The sequence below is a fragment of the Betta splendens genome, chromosome 10 (assembly GCF_900634795.4).
Source record: "Betta splendens chromosome 10, fBetSpl5.4, whole genome shotgun sequence".
NCBI classification, from domain to species: domain Eukaryota; kingdom Metazoa; phylum Chordata; class Actinopteri; order Anabantiformes; family Osphronemidae; genus Betta; species Betta splendens.
Window position 1 is genome coordinate 12,797,645 of NC_040890.2, and position 16,264 is coordinate 12,813,908.

General features: G+C 50.6%; 1 long non-coding RNA gene across 1 annotated transcript; it reads left to right on the forward strand.

Annotated features, from left to right (window-relative positions):
- Positions 1-8,363: 8,363 nt before the first annotated feature.
- LOC114865070 (uncharacterized) lies at positions 8,364-15,380 on the forward strand. Its single transcript, XR_003787472.3, has 3 exons — positions 8,364-9,806; positions 9,936-10,131; positions 11,471-15,380. It is a non-coding gene; the product is annotated as an uncharacterized LOC114865070 (long non-coding RNA).
- Positions 15,381-16,264: the final 884 nt, after the last annotated feature.

Genomic DNA, 16,264 nt, shown 5'->3' on the forward strand with positions numbered 1-16,264 from the left:
GGTGTTTTTGTATTCAGACTCGGGGGTGAGCACTAATCAAAGGGAAGTAATAACAGGCTGCCGGTGTCGCCGCCATATTGTTTCCATTCAGACAGACTGGCAGCCAGTGTGTAATGGGATACGTTGTGGGTTCCCTGCTGCAGAAGCAGGCCCCGTCCCTCCATCCTTCTGACTCTGATCCGTCCATCCGCCACAGATCAAACGGCCTCGTCCCACTTTCTGCTGGCGTTGCGTGCGACGCGGCCGCCTCGCTTTTAGCAGCGTCCAGTGCCAAGCGGAGAACGGGACGGCGGAAGGAGCGGCTCGGCTCTGCCAGCAGTAACCAGAGAAGGCCTTTGGGCTGTGAAGGCACATACCTGAACGTCTGCTATCGGACGGCAGGACGCTGCAGCCTCGCGCAGAGGAGCCGCTAACACGCCTCAGAGTCTGAGGACGTTTAATTAAGACTCTGTGGCACTTTGGGGGATTTAAAAGCCCTCTCGTTCTATTTTGGGACCTGTTTAACAACAGTGTTCTTGAGTCACACCAGCGTTTGATTAGCCTCACCGTAAATCTCATGTTCTTCACTTTTATTAGGAAAATACTCGTGAGGGAATTCTGATCCCTCCGCCAGCGTGCTTGCTGTTTATAGACCTCTGACCACAGTATTCCAGCCATCGAGCTGTGAGGTGGCTTCTTTACCCGTGCAGCTCGCAGCAGCGGTGCTGTCTGGTTCGGGGCCTTCGGGTTCTCTGACGTCTTCGGAAAAGTTCCCCTCCGCTCTGCTGGACTGGCCGTCGTGACCGGGCCCTTCCAGGCCCAGCTGCTCGGTTCGGGAGGCTGCCAGTCAGTTTCACAATCAGTTTCTCAGTTCTTTAGCGCCGCTGGGGCCCTCGGAGCTTCAGAAGGGCCTTTCATACGTTTAATGTGGTTTGAGCCTCGCCGCGGTTCGATAGCTGAGGTCAGCAGAGTGTTCCAGTGTCCAAACAAGGAAAACACGGATCTTAACGCATTCAGCATAACTAAGGTGCCTCTCTGTGGGGAGTTTTCTTTTGTCTTTCTCCATTTCCTCCCACAAAGCAAAGATGTGGAGCTTGAGTTGCTCCCTTGTGTCGCAGTTTGGTCGGTTTCTAAGAAGCTCTAAAACACAAATCTGTGCAAAGCTATTCGCATTGCCTGGTTGTTGGCAGACATTCTGCCGGGGTTCCCATGACTTCCCATAGGGTGCAGCCATATTAATCAAAGCGTGCGAAGAGCCGTAGGTGCGGATTTGAGCTTCAGCTCGGAGCCTGCGTGACGTCAGGCGACCAAGAGAGGCGCTGCTCTTGGATTTCCAGCGTTATGCAACGGTTATGCGGCCGCACATCTGTTTCGGATGGAAACCGGAGGGCTGTGGGAGAAGCGAGCTGGGCCGCCGTGCAGTCGGGCTCGGCCGCGGAGAAATGACTCCTGACGCTTTGACTGCGGACGCATAATGTCAACATATTGATGGTGACGGCGCTAAAGTCGGAGCTAAATGAAAAAGTCCGACTTCGCTGCATGTCACGGCGAGGAAGAGCTGCAGATTGTTTATGGCAGGTCGTTATGCAAGAGGGAAAATATGCCACGTTTGCTCTTGCATAAAAATAATGTTTATTGGCTTCAGGGCCAGTTCAAAGAAATACTCGAAAACCTAATTCTAACCATTGTTAATGTGCTTATTGTATCAGTTACAGCACAAACAAGTAACAATTCATAAATAGTTTGTGTGTGTATAAATACAATCGTTACCGAGCGCGACTTGTTTGTGTTTCGCCTTTTGTTCACGTCTGTGTGTCGTTTACTGACTCACTGCTGAGTGGAAACAGCTCTTTCCTGTGGAATCTCCTCACATGTCCAACGTTTGGCCACGCGCACCAGAGAGACGCTCTGAGTCGCCCAGAATCGAAATAAGCCTCCGCTTCGCGCCCCTTCTCACGCAATGACATAACGACGGGCCGCGTAATTAGGGCTGAAAAGGCCTCTTCAGCTCAGGACGACTCCTTCCACAACACGAGGTCAGGAGGCGCTGGTGTCGGATTCACGCCGAGGCCCCGACTCTGTGATCTCTGGCCCAACGTGTGACACCCACGGGTCAGAGGCGAGGCGGTTGCGTAACACCATTCATATTTCATAAAAACACATCTCATCAGTGTAACGACCAGTCTGTTATTCGTGGTTGGATCAGAATGCTGCTTCCAGTTGCTGAACTGAAAGGCGGCGCGTGCTGCTCCTTTATGGTTCCTGCGTGTGACCTTGTGTACACAGCTTTGCGTGGGGTTGCAATAAAGACAGCGGTGCGTTACTGGCGACGGCGCCGCCGGGGACGGGCCTCGGGCCCAGCACGCTCGCGCTCAAACCCCTGCAAACGGCTGGAAGCTCAACGCAGGACGCTCCCGCCGCGTCCTCCTCCGCCGCCGAGGTCTGCGAGTTTGCGAAGCGTTACGCAACGCCGCCTCCTCCTGCGGTGGGCGTGTGGACCTTTGTGTGGTAAACATCCTTCGTGGACTTCTAGCGCCGCTCCATGGGAAGTGGGTTGAAGGAAGTTCCACATCAGGACATGAACTCCACGCAGCACCGGTGTCACAAAGACTAAACCAATGACGCAGTCAAATGTTAAATATTATCTGCTACTGATTCTAAACCCTTCTGGACCTAGACATACTTTTGGATTATGATGCAGAACGGAACCGTTGAAAACTTGATACATTTCAATGTGCAGGCTTTAGTGGGATTACGTCCCATCAACGCAGCCCGAAGTTCCCAAATCTAGGTTTAGTGTCTTTTTATTGTGTGCTGTGGGCTGGAACAAGCTGGATGGTTCCATCCGTGTCAGAAGGGGGGGGGGGGGGGGGGTACACTGCCTTGCTGTGACATGTCGGCACGGAAAAACATGGGAAAGAAATAAAAACATCACGCATAATCATTCAGCAGTTAGTGTCAAAGGGCTTTCATAACATAAGCTTGTATAACCGGAGCGCTGTTTGTTCTATTCTATTCTATTCTACTCTACTGTATTCCAGTTATGGCTTCATTCCAAGGACTAAGTGCAAAGAGTTGATTTGGAAAATGCTGTTGTCCTGACTCAACCAGTCACACGATGTCAAACATCTGTGGAATCCACTAAACAGCGTTTTAATGTTTTATTTATTAAAACCCGAACCCATTTCCCATATCTGAGCACCCAGCGTGTCGCGTGATCGCGCGCGCTGTCACAACGTGCACGCCGACCTCTCGCACGTCTTCGAGGGCAGAAGCGCCGACTCAGCGGTTCCCGGTGGGCTTCTGTTTTCTCTTGCTGATCACAAACGCGTATCGGGACGACGCCACGGAGGTTGTGCCCTGTCCCCGCGCGAGCCCGACATGCGGCCCGGCAGGTTGAGGACATGCTATCAAGCAACAAACATTTCACGTTCCACTTCCCAGAGGCGGCGCACGTCGGCGGGCGATGCCCGACGCTTACGCAACGCTCGGCCTGGCACACGCGATGGTCCAGTTTCACCCGGTGCCAGACGCAGGTCACTGAATGCAACTCGGCCACTGTTTTGTTATTAGCGTGCAAAAGTAAAGGGACAGTTCTAAACGTTGACTTCAAATGTGATGTATGGATCTATTTGATGTCCTCAGTTGATCCTTGAATTTAAAGGATCCTATTTCAGCTGCTGAACCATAGTACACATAACAAGTCAGTGTTCACAGTTAGAATCATAAATCTGGGTACATGTGAATCTGATCACACACACGTGTAATTACATCCTAATTACGCAGTGTGTGGACGGAGTCGTGAGTCTGAGGCCTCCTCGGCGTTCGCACCTGTCCCGCTCCGTGCGCGGCGGCAGAACACTCCGTTCCCTGACGCTTTATTGGCTTCCTGCGGTTTTCCGGGGTTGTGAACTTTACGGGCGCTGCTTTACAGCCGTTTAACCTGTTCCCAGCTGCACAGGGCTAATGTGGGTTTGATAGCGTTGTTTACTCGCGGGCCGAGTCCGTCTCTGCCTGCGCCGCCGTTACAGCTGACGGGGGGTCGCTTTCACGCCACGTTTACGGCCTCGTAACGAACGAGTGGCACTGAAGGATTTCCAGACCACCTCAGACTTTATCTAAACAAATAATATAAATATAATGAAACAAATAATCATCCAATCCAATCATATTGAATAAAAGTATGAATATTTATCTTGGAAATGTTTACTCTCTCTTTTAGTTTCTATTTATGTTGGTCACAATGTTCAACTATCAGTGATAGTGTTATGATGTACAGTAGTTATAACTCATTTGTTGCATAACATGTTTTATTGCAGCCTACGTGCACATCGGTCCACCCACATAAACAGTAAACCTCTACAGGTGTAAAACAACCTGTTTGCTTCTCTGATCGTGTTTTACACGAGGCCTCCGAGCATTTGCGCTGAAGGCAAAGAAAGTCACAGGAGGCTTCAGTGTCTGTTCAGTAACAGAAGACGGCTGACGCGATTTAAGCCTGGTGTAAACGCGGCGCAAACGTATCTGCGCGTGCGCGGCGCCTCCGCCCTCTGCGGAGCTCGAAGTCGACTTGGAGCCCGGGAGGTGCCGGTTCGTGTAAACATTCCCAGCTGCTCGGGTTCAGGTGACCGAGAGTCTGAGCGAAAGGAGGACAGCGCGATAACACACAGCACGGGGGGCAAAGACTGATCCCAGAGCAGCGAGCTCAGCGCTGCGCCGCCGTCGCCTCCTGTGATTCATCAAGTCATTAAAGCCACTCAGTCACCAACATGCAGCGTGTTTGCACGGGGTCAAGAACTGACCTTCACCTCTGACGTTTGTTTTGGACCGGAGTCTGGCTTGAATCAACACGTCCTTCCAGGGGTTCATGTGATCAGCAGGTGCCAAGAGAATACGATTCCTGAGCGCCGTAGAAGAAGAACTCTGTGGGTGAGGAGGGACCGAACGCAGAGTAAGAATCCAGATGCACAGAACAGCATTACATAAATGTGCAGAAAAGGCCCCACAGCAAATACCTAAGATTGGGATCATATGAAGGTGTTCAGTGGCGCGTCTGCCCAAACAGAGCATCGACAGAGCGTGGCGTTTCCAGAGTTTTCACACGCGGCCACGAGGCCAGAACTTCCAGTCCTTGTTTCACATCAAACAAAGAAATAATTTAGGAAAGTCTAAAAGCATGCACAAAACAAACAATGTTTATTTATGATCATAAACAGCAGCTATGCAGCCTGCTACAGGTAGAAACACAGTGAAGTCTGTGCTGCTGGCTTCTCTCACAGACACGGAGCCTTTTGACCCAGATCCCGGTTCCACAGCCACCGTTTGGATGCTTATATCATAACAATAAACAAAAGCGTGAGGCATCCAGATGTTCCCTTCATGACACAGTCATACATATGCTGCTACAGGCAGTGAGGTACAGTATCAGTAGATCAGCCAGCAGACGACCTTTGACCCCAGCCTAAAAAATCAATACATGGTGCAACTCTTCTCCGAACGCGGCTTCGCGAGGCCGGGACAGCGCTGGTACATGGAGTGATGCCAGGCGGCATGGATCGCGTCCAGCTGATGCCCTGACGCGTGCGTGTGCGCGTCGGCCCCGTGCCGGCTGCAGCCGGACTGGGCCCATACGATGTACGGACGGTGGTCATGTTTGAGGCGAAAGGTCGATAGCGCGGTTTTGCAACGGAACCGTAACACAGCGGGTTGTTCTCACGCAACAGCGATTGGACTGACTGTGAACTGCGTCCGTGCCGACGTGCGAGCGGCAGAGAAACGGGGTTAATGTGTCAGGAAAAGCGTCAGGATTGGAGTCGTTCCCTTTATGTTTCACCTGAACAGCACATTACAGTGGAGGGTGAATCACATGTTACATACAGGACCTCGCTGTTTCATCTCATAGCTGGAATAACTGGAATCCAGATTCTTATGTAAAGCTGTTTTCTTGACTTGTCACGCATTGGACGCAGCCTCCCATATTTGATTACACTATTGAAACCAGAGCCCAGAGGATGTTGAACGCTGTGTGTTTAGCTTTTGGGTTTCTTCTCCTTTTTTCTCCAGCCAGTTCACGAAGTTCACTCCCTCCCACATGTTTTTTTCTCTTTGCTTCGCTGAATTTGTTTTGTGCGCGAGTGCCTTGAAACAGATTTTTTCCAGTGTTATGAAAATGAAAAAAAAAAAAAAAAAAAAAGATTACAGTCATTCATTCAAAACAGTCTGTCTGTCTTCGCTGAACTCCAAACAGAAAGCCTTTGGGGGAAGGGTATTCAAATGATCCAGGTCCCCGGAGCCAATCAGGCGGCGGCGTGTGGTGTGACCCGGCCTGTTGCATAACCTCCGCAGACGGGCCCAGAGCAGAGCCTGTCTAGCTCTGCAGATGCAAACGTCTTCACAGGCGACAGGCCTCAACGGCAGCGCTTGTGTGGCTGCGAGACGCGCGTCAAAGTCCTGCTTATTTCATTATTATGCATTCATTATTGTACACTTCCATTTCTGTTTATGTGATACATTTTTTTCTTCAACTGCTCAATAAAGGTTAATTATTTGCTGATGTTTTTCCCAACTTTTCAGGATTTTGTGCAAAGCACCACATCCTGAAGGTTTCTCTTTTAAAGCAGTATTAGGCGAGGGATCATCTCATTTTACTTGGAGCTATGTGTTTTTTCCCCGTTTTTCAGTCACCTGAAGTGAAAACGCTGGACTTCAGACCGTGCTCCTGCTTGTCCTGATCCCTGGAGGCCCGAGCTGAATGTTTAACGCACAAAGAGAAGCGGGCGGAGAACGAACAACACAGGAAGTGGCCGTCTACCCAGAAAAAACAATATTGTGGAAAAACACAATGGCTGCTCGTTTTCCCCCAGGAGCCGGGTTTGTCCGGCCGCAGCCAGACAAGGTTAAGGAAATATTAATGGCCCCATTTGTTTTCTCCGACTGCCTCACGCAGCTCTGGGGAAACGTTACTGCGTCTGACCGCGCTTCACAATAGCGGAATTAGCATGAGCAGCCATGCGTCGGTGTACGTAGGCTGACGGAGTTTGGACTGTACAGCATGAAGTGGGTAAAAGGTGTCCATGTTCCCCTGATGAGCTTTACGTTTACTGTGGCAGGTTATGAGTCAGTCACGTGAGTGTGTGCTGCTAAACAAACACAGACAGACAGACAGACAGACAGACAGACAGACAGACAGACAGACAGACAGACAGACAGACAGACAGACATGTGTGATACTTCGTGCCCGGACTCTGTGGAGCAGAGAGGGAGGCGTGGTGCAGAATCCTTCCGGTTCTGGTTCTGAGACGTGGATCTCGAAGCGCTGCTCAGGCCTGACTGTGCGTTTTCCTGAGGGAAGGCGCTCCTGGCTGAGCGACAAGGCAAACACGGCCTGCGCTCTGTCTCCTGGAGCCACGCGGACAGGAAGGCCGCGTGGCTCCCTTCAGCTGAGGAACCGGCGTCAGCCACTGAGGACTGGGTCAACCTCCTTGTAGCGCGGCCCAGGTGTTTCCTGCATCACAGCCTCTGACCTCGACACTTTCTCTCCTCGGAAATCAAGTCTATTTCCCTGCTCAGTTCAGATAATGAACTTCTCCAACCACGTTCATGTTGAAGCGATGCTGCTGGTTTTAAGTGGCTCTTGTTTGTTTGCTCGTCCTTCCAGCCTGACGTTAGGCGTCTCGTAAATGTGACACATGTGAGCCGCATTCCACCGCTGTAATGTGTTAATGGTGGAAAGAATGGAGCCAGACAGCAGAGGACATCGAGTCGTGTCGGATCAACTGACCCACATTCAGTCATGTTTCATCTTGACCTCACGCTGATCTCCACCTAATTAGGTTTGTTTGTGGGTCACATGAGCACAGACGGGGGAACGTTCCTGCTGAGCATCGTTAGGTTCAATCTGAGAGCCCGATGCAGGAGGAACTGGGTGGAGGCAAGTGCACGCTAACAGTCGGACCCCTCAGCAGCAAACATTTTGACTGCTCTGTGTGATGCTAAGCAGCCGAATCGGCTTTTAACTTCACTGGTTTGGACCCGTGCTGTCGTACGCGCTGGTAAATAAAGGTTTAATCCCAGTACCTGTGTTTTGGTGCGTAATCTGACTGAAAACTTGAAAGCGGATCAGAACCGAGTTTCTCTCCTAAAACCTGTGTAAGGCGCTTAGGAGCGCTTATTAGAGTAAATACGTTGGTGTGTAAATAACTGGGCCATTTTCCCATGGAGCAGCAGCGCACGGCCCCCGAACCGAGCGGCCACACATGTAAAAGGCTTTCACGGCTTCGCCTCATGGAGGCCGGGGGCGGAGGCGCTTCCCTTTAAAGACAGGCTGAGGACAGATGTGGTGGGACGACTCTGGTGACGCAGCTCATGAAGCAGAGAGACGCTCTGGTTCCATTTGGGAGATTTTGATGCCTCCGTTTAAAGGGGCCTGTAGAGTGACACAGCAGATGTGAGGCCATGACGCGGCGCTTTCTGGATGTGACCCAAACAACCTCCCAACCACAGGGTTGTACCTCTATAAAGCCAGTCAACAGTAAGAACAACACGCAGAATCACAGGCTGAGGGAGCTGCGTGGGAAACGGGTCCGCTCCAACGCTGAAGATGAGGATGGACACAGAGGCGCCCTTCATCAAAATGGCACCGCATGCCGCTGGACTCTGCTCATGGAGGAGCGTCTGCGTAACGCCACAGTGGGGGCCTTTGTTCAGGTCCCGCTCCGTGGCCGATAATGTCAAACGGTGACTGAACCGTCCCCGTTGCATAAGACGATGACGCACTGACCGAGAATGCAGGACGCGTTGCTTTATCCCAAGCTGCGACAAAACAAAGCCTTTTCTTCGGTCGCAAAAACCCAATAAATGTGGTTTTGTTCCAGGAATATTGTGGGAACGTCGCTGAGTCAGAGGAAAAGCAACTGGACGGCGTGGATGGTCTGTGACCCAGAAGCAGCCGTGTGTTTGGGTCAGAACATTCAGAGTAAACATTAATCTGATGCCACAGAAGCGAGTCGGCACAGTGTTAAGTATTGGAGTCATTCATTTACAAACGTGCCTCAGCGCAGAGCTTGGAATCATTATATAAGGCGTCTATTTTAGCTGGTGAAGCTGGAAGGATTAGGGCGGCGAGGTGCCTGTCAGAGGCTGGTGGCGTCAGGGTGTTAGTGAGAACAGCTCGGCCAAGAAAGGAGCAGCTTCCAGCGCTGGCAGCTGGGGAGGTGATCGAGATACATGGACTGGCTGTGTGACCACCACATTCTGCTTTATCTGTTGTATTATATATGCTTTTGTTGTATTTATATGTTTTCTTCTTCTTCTTCTTCTTCTTCTTCTTCTTCTTCTTCTTCTTCTTCTTCTCTTTCACCTTTGTGATGTAACATGTGGTGGCCACTCATGTTTTCTTTAGGAACGCCACCTGACCTTTGACCTGTTAACCTTTGGTCTGCTGGTGAACTGTGACTTCAAACACTCTGCAGGTTTTACATGTTGGTGGCCCCAAACACGAGCGACAGCTTAAACCAACTGACCTCCCGGTCGGCGTGAGCCAGCACGGCGGCGCTGGTCCCCTCCCAGCGTTCCCAGTCGTCCCCGTAGCGGCGCACGGAGGGAGGCTGCATCACGGCCTCGTGGCTGTTTATACAGCTGCCCTGTGTTAGCCGCGCACCGGGGTTATAGCAGATTAAGTAAATCTGCTGCATAACAGGCTTCTTATCGAGAACTCAGTGTAACTAGGTTTCACTCATACTCCTCGACAGGGATCATCTGGTGGAGGAATTACTCCGCAGGCGACGAACAGGCACAATTACCTGCCGCTGACAGCAGCACCTTGACAGGTGAGATATCACATGAGGCGACAGTTACAGTAGCAGGACAGGTTGCATCTTAAAACATGTCTGGGTGTCTCCGAAAACACATCATGTCCTCCACGATGTGCAGCAACACATGTGTCGCTTATGCAACAGGGCCTGGGCTGAGTCCTGCTGCTTCTCATTCGCTTTGCATGCGGCAACGCTGGCGTCGCACGCGGCGGGTCCCGCCTCCCTGCTGTTCCACCGCTCGGGCCCAGCTCACTGTGGCCCATCGCCAGCGCGCGTCAGCTGCGTCCAGCTTTCCTGATGAAAGGAGCCGTGCCAGGACTCCTGTTGACACACATCGCTGGTGAGCTGGATTTCCACCGCTGACCAGGGGCGCGACCCACTTCCCTCTCTCGCTCTCTTTCGAGTTGCTCCATCTGCTCGAGGCGTGGGAAAGTGCGGCTGCGAGCGGCCTATTCTATTCTGGGATGCTGATGATTCGTGAGCGCTGGAGGAGTTTCTTAGTCAGATTCACTTTGGCGATTATGGGTTTCCCTCTAGTGCTGTTACCATGGAGACCCAAGGCACACAAACACAGTTGACAGAGAAATGTGAGCGACGAGGGAAACAGGGAGTCACCGTTAGCCTTACGCTAGCCCACCCCTCACGTCACAATAGGAAACTAGGAGTGGATGAAGATCCATGCGTGTTTACACTGGTTGTCCCAGGATGACGTCTCCTTCCCCTCCACACCTGCCGTCAACAATGGGCTCCTGCACACGTCATCGCTATTCTGTGTAAAAGCAGACAGGCCGACAAAGTGGAGCACACCAGATCTACAGGCCTTTAAGTGATTTTGGGACGGTTTGATCTACAGATAAGGACGGCGGATGAGCTCACTTGTGCATGTAAAGCATGAGCCTGAGTCACGGAGAGTAATGTTAGACACTGACATGATGCAACACAGTGCGTGTGTGCAGGCGATGTGCAGTGCACCCACTCAAAACACCACAGGGGTAAATACTCAAAGACTGTGGACTCATGGTCACCAGGAAACCTTCATGTGCTGTGGAACCTCATTGAGCTTCAGTCGATGAGGTTCACCTCCTGTTGGATGTTTCAAGTAGAACTTACCATTATGTTATAACTGAAGGTAACAACAAGGTCAAAGGTCACTCATGGTAGATATGATTAGAGTGTGCATGTTTTTTATTGGTTGACCTTCATGTTGTTGACCTTTAGTCTGTGTGTTGTCCTGATAACAGTTGTAGACAGCGATATATATTGTTTTCCATGAATTGTCCCATGGAAAGGAACAAAGAAATGCGTCTGCTCCGGTTTCTGACGTGTGTCTGTGGAACGTGGGAGAGGCTGATCACACAAGCCCCGAGCCGCGTGCACAGAAACCGTGCGTCTCGGTTTGATCCTCCACAGCGAATGCTCATCCTGCTGCATGTTTTACATACAGTATGTTAATCACCCAGGCCCTGGAGCCGCTCCAGAGCTCGTAACCGGCTCGCGTGCACAACGAGACCTGCTCGTGGTTCCGAACTAGAACAGATCATGTGAAGACGTAATTAAGTTAAATGCATCGCAACAGTTAAATCCATGCAGTAAATACAGTTTTACGTGCGTCTCCTTGGGAGAGCCAGAACAAAATGACTTTTTTCAGCTGTGGTAAACTAGACTTTGTTTTTTTACAGCTTATGTAATGTAGCACATTGCCCTACATTGGACCACAGCCACGCGGTCCTGGTGGATAATGTGGCCTGCACCGCGCCCGTCCACGTCCTCTGCCTGATAGGAGGAGGCAGCCGGGACCGTCCTCGGTCGGCGCCGCTGAACCGGGCCGCTGAACCGGGCCGCTGAACCGGGCCGCTGGACCCGGCCGCTGGAAGGAGGCCGGACGCTTGGCAGCAGCGGTAACACACTGTGACAGGTCGACCTGTGTGTTTAAGAACCCGTTTCCTGGTCACGTCCCGCTCTGTTTGCAGCGCTCTCTGTTGCTGCCAGCGCCATCTGCTCCTGTTTACAGACACTCGGCCCGTTTTAATAAGGTATCCGCTCCTTCTTACTGTAAAGCACTTCTATTTACAAACAGACTGTTCGCACTATTTTGCTCTGAAATGTTGGACGTCAAACTTCAAAGAAGCCACAAAATTTCCAAAATACACTGTAATCATCATGCTGTTATTACACAGCCGTTGCTATGGTAACTGTAGCAAGCTGCCAGTAGAAACTGTGAAGCGCCCGTGTATTATGTGCTTTATCTCCGTAAGCGAGTCACTTTCTGTTTGAGTCACTGTGTCCTCCGCACCCCATGGCAACCGTGTCTGCCCAGCGCGGTGCGAAACTGTAACGCAAATCAGAGGCCCTTTTTTGACAGGGAATATGAGACTCACAATCTCTCTCATCCCGTCCAGATCAGCTCCACTCATCATCACCAACCATGTCCCCTGTATATTCTTCACCTACTGTACAGTACAGGCCCAGAAATTGATCCTAGGTGCCTTTCATTTCAACCCGATCACGTTTCAAAATAGTGTTCGAGCATGTGCTCCCAGTGGAATGAGATGAAGGTCATCTCCAGCTGTCTGAGATGTTGTTGTCATTACAACTGGCTGATCATGTGACAGGGTCACCTCCTCCGTGTGTGTGTTCAGTCTATTACAGTACATCAGCAGCCCCTTTCATCCTGTCTACTTGGCCTCATGCTGCCTTCAGGGAGCAGGTCAGACGTAATCGTAGGGAATCAAGGGATTTCCAGGGGACTCTTGTGCACACACATATTTGAGATGCCAATCAATATTCTTCACATGGGAGACACGTGGGTGAGGACTTGACTGAAAGCACTAGATCAAGGTTATGTGGAAGGAGATGCTGACTGTCAGCATACATGTGCTGAACGGGCAACAAATTTTGGAGGGATAATGTAAACATTTGCCTTTTCAGTATCACAGGTCCATTGGGTAGGTCCATGTTTTCCTCCAGACAAAACATTTCCAAAGCCATTATCCTCAGAAACGAAGCGCAGCGCAGAGGACGACGTCAAGCCTGGGAGCGCGGCGGCTTCTTTATCTGCTTCCTGTTGACCTCCTCCTGTGTCCACAGCTGTAAGCGAGCGCGTCGGGAAACACCGGCCCCCCCGGAGAGCCAGGCCCGCTGTCAGCAGAGCCGCCGCGAGGCCTTATAAGGATGGGACTCTGTCAATGCAATCACAGCGGCTGGAGCAGAAAATAGACTGTGTAACTACCAAATTATTGACTGATGACAGACAGCAGCATTAACATAGAGATGGAAAAGCAGCGCTGAACTGGGGAACTCCCGCCCCTCCCCAGGCCTGAGTCACCATCAGGAAAGGAGCCAGACCCAGACACAGGCAGCCTTTCACCTAAATCCCCCCTCAGCCCCTCAACGCCCCCACTCCTAAACCTGCGAGGGCCGTCTGGCCCGTAAACCAGCGCGAGCGGCCCTTTGTTTCTAGGAGAGGCATAAACACCTGCACAGGAACCTGCTTTTATTGACCCACACATACAGTAGCGCTGCCTTCACCGTTACCATCAACAGGGCTTCAGTGGTTGAGACATCCGTCCCGTTTGCGCCATTTTTGTGGTTTTGTTTTTGGTTTGGGCGTCACACGGTTGCTACGGTGACAATCATTCGTCGTAAACACCAGCGTGAGAGGAGGAAGTGAAGCCTCCAAAGTTTTTTTCAGTAGGTTCTGAACATAGTGTGACTTCATTCCAGTACACAGCACCTGGTAAATAAAAAAACGTGTGGTCTGAGTCCTGTTATCAATTTCACCTCTTATATAAACATTTGTCCACTTGTATCACATCCCCATAAGACAAATTTTGTTTGTTTTTAGTTACTTAACAGGAAGCCAGCCTGTTGCCACGGCGACAGAGTTCCTCTTCAACCACTGATTGTTGCTATTGAAAGCTGCTGAGGCGGGACACGCAGTGCGGTGACATCATCGATGTCTTTCACAGCCATACTTGGCAGAGAAACACACACTCAGCTCAGCCCGATTGGCTGCGGACGATGTCACGCCAGTAGCCTCACACCGCGTTTGTAAAGTGGGCCCGCTGCGTCACGCACTGCTGCTATATTCAGTGCTAAAATCAACACTATTGTCAGTGACGGCACAAAACCTTCATTCATTCACTGCTGCGACCACACCTCACCCCTCATGACCACTTCATGGTCACCGGGAGGTTAAAGCAGATCCAGAGCATCGAGTGAATGAATAAATGCTGCTTTACTCGTTGGAGATGTTTCCTTTCAAATATTCTTTAAGTACCAAAATAATGTTGTGATGAAAACACTAAGTTGAGGAGCTCTGGGCACAAGCGAGTCTTTCTCATTAGAACGATTCTCATCTAGAGCCGCAGTTAATGTTTGTTTTCCTATGGGGTAGAGAAGAGGAGCCTATTATTAGCATCCCACGAGGGTGAGGGGCCCATAATTTCTTTTTCCAGCAATGACCTCATCTCAACAACACGACTCTATCCCACTTTTTTTCCCCACTTCCTGAGTCAGCCACTTTTTCGATTCACATTCATCTATTTTAAGGCTTTATTTCCATCGCTCCACCGGTGGGGAGACGTACATACAGTACAGTAAGTGCGGGTTTTAATATGGAAAAGGAAAATGAGCCTTGAGCGTTAATGTGGCTGGACACAGGTTTGGCGCTGTGGAGGCAGGATTAGCAGGACCAAGATGGCAGAAATGCCACCGGGTCAGTGGAGTCACCTGCAGCCGGGGTGTTTGAGAGAAAAGCCAGGACTGGAAATGTGGGTCAAGCCCAGCACGCTGTAAATCTATCTGCCTGGAAGCAGAGTGAACAGGCCTGATGCGGCCGCCATCGTCGTTGAGCTTAACTGACGTTTTTAAAGTGCAGTCTTTTCCTAATTCACCACTGACCTACTTACTGATGACCAAGGCCGTTTTCCTTCAGACGCACCTTTCGCTAACAGTAACTGGACAGGATGAGCAGCGTCTCTTTCCACGTTCCAGGGTTCCAGGGTCCCAGGGTTCCAGGGTTCCAGGGTCCCAGGGTCCCAGGGTTCCAGGGTTCCAGGGTTCTAGGGTTCTAGGGTTCCTGCACCTGGTTGACCCACGGCGGCCAGAGGCTAAAACCACAGCTGGACTCATTCCAGAAGCTTCGCCGTGGCCACAGCACAGCTTCTTTTTTCCACCAACAACAACTGGTGCCTCCCTCGAACGTTGGACAAATAAAAGGTGCAAGTCTCATGCAGGACGAGCACGTGGCCGTGCCCTGAAGCAGCTACAGGTGTTTATGAGCTCAAACCCAGGCTGCTGACTTACATTTACATGTCCCGTTGGTCCAGGAGCGGGAAAGAGGTGCTAGAGTTGGCGCGAGTGGGAAGAATGCTGTGGTGTAAGCTGATGTTGAACCTCATAAAACTGTAGTATTTCATAGGTTGCCTTTGTTGAATCCAACCTGTCCACATGTTTATGGTGTCAGCAGATCAGGTGGTGAATCAGAGGCTGCTTTCTTTCTGCTGGTCTCTGGTCCAGGCTCAGTGTGAGTTGTCCCAGCATTGAATTATGCCACAGTAGTGTCAGATTTGATTCCATGATATAAAGAATGAGACATGGCCTGAATGGATTATATGGGCTCAGTTCCACCCACTGGGGTCTATTAAGCAGACGTTATTGTCTCATTTAGACTCCTACATATGATTTACATCAGTGCTTCCTGTAGTGTTCACATATTTAGCAATGACATCCACCGTTTGTGTGGAAACACAACTGACAAGACATTTATTCCGTGGAGACACCTATTTGTATCATCAGGTTTGTAGTAGAAAGCCTTGCATTGTTTAATCGCATCAAACTGACTGAATTCTGTTGCAAAATGAATAATTGCAATGCTGACGTTCAAAGAAACAAAGAATTCAAAGTGGGGAATCTAAACGTAAGTGGACTTGCTGAAAGTGAGCCTCAAGGATTGATGGCTTCCATTCTTTGTTACTTTGATCAACACAGCTTCATTCCAGAGGCAGGACTTCATATTGTCTGTCTATAAATAGCACAGAACCTCTGGAGCAGAACCTGTCTATATTGCCCCCCCACACACACACACACACACCCGCCTCAGCGCTAAACCAGAAATCAGGCAGTGAGTAAGATGCACGGAAAAGAGGAAACCTGACGTCCATTTGTGCCCGGACTATTTAGGGGAAGAACACAAAGCTTATTTTTAGAACAAGGCGCAACAACAGCAGCATCATGTGACAAACAGAGACGAGATTAACGCCGGCTGTGAATGTGCATCCAACGGTCCTGCTCATACTGTTCATAGTGTACTGACTAGATAAACAAACAACAGAAAGAGGAGTCAAAGAATTGGGAGAAACTGACGAGGCCCAAACATCTCCAGCACCAACGCTACAAAACAGACCTCAGTCAAATGCTGTGCGTCTGAGGAACGGGTGAGTCAGTCCTGCTAAGAAAACACCAGCGCTGGT